The sequence below is a fragment of the Dendroctonus ponderosae genome, unplaced genomic scaffold (genome assembly GCF_020466585.1).
Source record: "Dendroctonus ponderosae isolate FM_Combo_2020 unplaced genomic scaffold, Dpon_F_20191213v2 Dpon_F_20191213_5, whole genome shotgun sequence".
In the NCBI taxonomy this organism is placed as follows: domain Eukaryota; kingdom Metazoa; phylum Arthropoda; class Insecta; order Coleoptera; family Curculionidae; genus Dendroctonus; species Dendroctonus ponderosae.
The window spans coordinates 13,594,787-13,600,319 of record NW_026018715.1 but is presented as its reverse complement, the minus strand read 5'-3'; positions in this window follow the sequence as shown (position 1 = coordinate 13,600,319).

Here is a 5,533-nt window from a genome sequence, read left to right as displayed (position 1 = left end):
CTACACTGCAGGAAAGTTGCCTTGAAAATAAATTTTAGAGCGATTTTTAATAGATTTTCAAACGGGACAATCGCACTTTTTTGTCTTCTGCTTTATTGCCGCTTAAAAAAAATCTGTCTCAGAACCGGTCAAAGATAGAAGGCTTATTTTTATACTATTGGAGAGAGAAAATCTGCCTCTACATTGCAGGAAAATTGTATTGAAAAGAAATCTTTGATCGCTTTTTAATAGATTTTCAAACGGGACACTTGCACTTTTTCGCTTCATTGCCTCTTCAAAGAAAAAATATTTATCATAACTGATCAAAGCAAGAAACCTCATTTTTGCAATATTGAGAGAAAATATATTGATCAATGTTTTCACCACAAAACGAAAATAATTCAGAAACTCTTTCGAAAGAGCGCATTTGTTTCTGAAAATGAAAATAAAGATTACTTCTTCAACTGACTGAATTTTCAGAAATTTTGCAGTGCCTCGTGTTCCACCCTGTAGGAACTTTATTTGAAGTACTAAGATTTGCAAAAACCACCAACCGATAGGAGAAGAATTAATCTACAGAACAATTTAAAGAGCGATTAATTCGATGGCCGCATTTAGAATTTATCCAGTTCCAAAATTAGGCCAAATTTGACTGCGTATCGCACATTTTGCTAAACAGTTTATGTATGTTAAAAGTCAACTGAAAGCAATTTTGCAGATTTGTTATCGACTAAATCACGTATTTATTAATATTTTCCATGACGAATTAAGCAAAAATATTAAAAGCATCTGTTTTCGATCCGTTTTTTGCCATTTACGGTGTGCTACTGCATGCAGAGGTTGCACTTGCTTCAAGGTGGACAACTTGCTTCACACCAATATATTCCAAATCAATATTTTCCACTTTTATAACAATTATTTTGCGCAAATTACTTCCGTCAGTAAACGTTCTTCATATACTAAAGTGCACATTTCGAGGCTTTGAACAACATATTTCGCTACTGAGTAGATGCATGCAAAGAAAACCCAGACTGGAAGAACGCGAGAGACTTTTTTTTAAAGTTCTCCACCCAACGACCAGGTAGAACAGCACCCAAGGGAGTTTGTAACGTAAATTATCTCCTCGAATTAGCATGTAATCCTGTTTTCTGCATTATTTATTAGACTTTCTATGGGTTTTTTTCTTTGGTCATCCCAGTATTTTGCCCATCCGAAGAATGGCCTGACGACACGCTGGGCACGAGGTCGATACTGGTTTTTCTAATGCAATTTACTTGTGCATTTCTTGCAAGTGCAACCGTTACGCAATGTTTGTTTGATGAGCGTTGCCAATATGGAACGATGTTAATTTGATCGAATCAACATCTAATTTGGTTTCCGTTTTACCTTTGCTTGAATTCAACATTCATGTAGATTTGCAAGTTAAAGGCATTATTCTGGTGAAAGTCAATTTATTTGATGCGATTATCCATCTGATAGTCTACCTTTGCAAAATACTAAAATGTCCATTATTAGTTTTTCTTTTAAATTAATTTAATTCGTAATGGCGCGATTCTGGCCGCTCCCGAAAAATTAACGAACATTTCATAATGAGTAGTGCAACATCGAAAATATTGCCAATAAATGTAAATCCTCGGAAATACAAGGACCCACCAAGAATGCGAAGTCTTATATCAATATTACCGCATGAATAATCGGCATTAATTGGCGACGTATTTACTCAATCAAATATCTGGTTTTATTAATGGGTTTCACAATTTTTATTTGCTGCTAATCGACTGCTAGACGAAATGTTTTAAAGTAAGTCGGTAGATTTAGTTCGATTTTTTTCTCCTACATTTTTCGTCAATGTTATTTCTTTCGAACTAGAAAGTGCCTATTTCTCTGAAATCTTGAAATTCTGGATAATTTAGCACTAACTATGGAAAATGAGAAACTTCCACAGAGTGAAACTGATGACTTTTTCGCGCTTTTAGGCCTGGACTCACTGGTTTCAAACGGCACTCGGGCAAATGTCTCGTTTGAAAATTTGGCAAAAAGCGCTTGAACATGTGATTTTAATTGCACTTTCCCCCAACTTAGAGCAGACATTTTGCTATCAACTAGCACAAAAAGAAGGCTTCTAGCTCTTGCCACTTCGGAGTAGTTAATTTTTAAAAAACCAGCTGCAATAGAGCGAAAAAGTGCAAAGGTCCCGTTTGAAAATATGTAAAAAACGAACTAAAAACGCCTTTTGAACAGAAACTTTTCCCCGGCATAGAGCAAGACTTTCTCTATCTAATAGTACAAAAGCGATGCTTCTAGAACTCGCGAGTTCTGAGTAATTTACTTTTTGTTAAAATAAGCGGCAGTTTGAAAATCTTTGTTGAAAATCGCTTGAGAACGCCTTCCTAATGCACCCGTTGTCCATCATCGATCCAGTTCTTGTCTATAAAATAATGCATAAATGGGGCTGCTAAATCTCGCCAGTTTTGACTAATTTGTTCAATCCAGTGACAATAGAACGAAATCTTGCCGAAGTCCCGTTCGAAAATCTGTGAAAAACGGCTAAAAACGCCTTTTTAATGAATTTTTTGCCCAAACATAGAGCAAGACCTTATCTATCTAATAGTGTGAAAATGATGCTTTGAGAAGTCGATAGTTTTGAGTAACTTATTTTTTTTAAACCAGTGGAAATAGCGCGAAAAACTGCAAATGTCCAGTTTGAGCATTTGTCAAATATCGCTTGAAAATGAATTTTAAAATGCATTTTTGTTCATCATGCACCAACACGTTTTATATAAAACGGTGTACAAACGAGGCTTCTGGCTCTCGCGAGTTCTGAGTAATAATTTTTTATAAAACCAGCGCGAATAGAGCGAAAACGTGCAAAAGTCCCGTTTGAAAATCTGTGAAAAACGCATTTTTTAACGAAACTTTCGGTCAATATAGATCAAGACTTTCCCTATCTAATAGTGCAAAAACAATGCATCTAGAGCTCATGAGTTTTGAGTAATTTAATTTTATAAAATCAGCGGCAATAACGCGAGAAAGTGTAAAGGCCCATTATGAAAATATGTCAAAAACTACTTGAAAATCATCTTCAAATGACACTTTTTGCCAACATAAAACACGGTTTTTCTACAAAGCAAGAAAATCCGAAGCTTGCAGCCTTACGTTCTGAGTAATTGAACCAGCCGCAATAGAGCGCAAAAGTGCTAATTTTTCGATTAAAAATATGTGAAAAACGGCGGTAATATGAATTTACAACTACATTTTAGTCTAACATAGAGCAAGGCTTTGTCTATCCAAAACTGAAAAAATAAAGTTTGTAGCTCGCACTATTTCTCACTAATTATTTTTTTATATAAAAAATGCTTTGCAGCTTAATTTTTCCATTATACATACCCTGATAGTGTCTCATAAAGTCGCTGTACCATCTTGTGAGGCTGGCCATGTTTCACCTTTTATGAAAATCTGCAAATAAAAAATTATATGTAAATTACAAAATTTCAACAGAAATTTTAGAAATATGGCCGCTCTATGAGGCAAAAGGACGGAAGTTTGAAATGTTGTTATTAGCATTCAGGCAATGCGAATAAATATGTTTAAATTGATTATGAGTAATAAACTTAAATTGAAACAAAACTTTCAAGCCCACATGAATTATCCAATTTGTAACCATTCGTAAATCCATATAATTATTACGGACTGTGGCAGGATGCGTTCTTTAAAAGCGCAAAAGTGGTTTGTATTTAAACACTTTAGAACCACTTTGAAGTATGCAAAACTAATGAAAAATTGTTAATAAAAGACGGAATATAAAGGCATAAAGAACAATGTCAGGCATAAAAGCAAATGAATGTAAGCTTGAAACAACGACACCAGTTATTCGAATAAAATCAAAATAAGCGGCACATTATTGCACAACCTGTAGGCTGTAGTTGAACTTTCATTTGCAGGTATTTAAATACCGAATCAAATAACCTAGAAAACTTGATAGTTTATTCTTAGCGTCTTTCGGCAATATCCTCTTACCGGTTTTCACTGCTCAGTTATGAGTTAATGATTACCCGAGAAAATCTGTCGCGATGGCCCGATTATTTTCGTCTTAATTAACACGCAGCTTGAAGAAAAGAAAACAAATTTAGAAGAATGAATTGAAGAAACTCATTTAGAAAAATGTGCAAATTTCCTCACATTATTCCGGATCATTGGCGGTAATGACATTGAGGACTTTCTCACGCCACTAAATGGAAGATCAACAACATATTGATGGCAAGCGTTTTCATAATATGCCAATGCGGAGCTCAAATTGGTAAACCATTCTTACATAACGAAATTGCAACACTCTTTCTGAAGAATAATCCATCAAAGGTTCATCTTTTAGCTGAGTTATACTGTCCTTGACACGAATGGGCACGTTTCACCTCAAATCTTTGCTGAAAATGTAACAAATTACAAGAATCATTATCTGCGTCCAGTGAAAGAAAGCCACAGTTAGTCGCATTGTCTTCATATGCTCTGTTTGCTGTTCCTAAGTATTTTTCGGGTCCAAATTGTCAACTACCTTCTGTTAATAAGCGGCATAAATCTGAAAATTTAATAATGCAGTTGCAAGATGCGATAACTTCTCATTTAAAATCGTAGATTCGGGATAACGAACAATAAATTTCAGTTATGAGATTTCTTCTTGAGTTATATAACTTTAATAGGTTTTGGACACGTACTAGTTTGCGCCATTAGTCCGAAACTGAAAGCCGATTGTGCAGGATTTATCAATTTTAACGCAATTCCACAAATCACTAATTAAATATAACGTGGCGTTGCCAAAGAATATAATTATAGCGAATAATTCTTCTTGGACCCTGGGCCTAAAGCAAGTGGCGTTGAATAATGGGGCCTGGGAAATTTGCGTAAATCTACAACATTAAAAGTCCATATTCTAATGAGAACTGCCGAAAATTATTGCGATTGTCGGTCATTACGTGAAAGTGGCATTCTTTGGTTACAAATCATTTTTAATTTTTGTTTAATTCTGCTATTTGTCGCGGTCCAGGTGACTAGGTCGACATGTTAATTCCCCGATTATACGCACGTTTCAATTACCAAACAATTTTTCCTTGGATGAAATACACATTCAAAAATTACAAATCACTCAATGGAAATATCCGCTCGGATTCAAATTCAAATGCTAAATTGTGTTTGTATTTTGCAAATTTCTGTACCTAAATACTTAAACATCGTCTTAAACTAGCGCTTGATGGGGAGCGCTTTAGATTTTTATATGCGCATTAATTATCCGGCAAAATCTCTTTCACCTTGAACTTAATTTTACTTTTTAATATCCTACTTCGGCTGACCTAGTAGATATTTCGGGTGGAACCTAAACTAGTCTAGTCATCTAGATTTGTAGGTAACAGTTCTCAGCCACATTCTTATGATGGTTTAGATAAATTTCCCTTAGATTTTTGTAAAAAAAAGTAAACTTTTAGACGAATTAAATCAAAGTTTTGTCTTTTTAGTATTGTACCAACCACGGTTCCTTCTGGCCCAGTTTTTTCAAAATAAATTT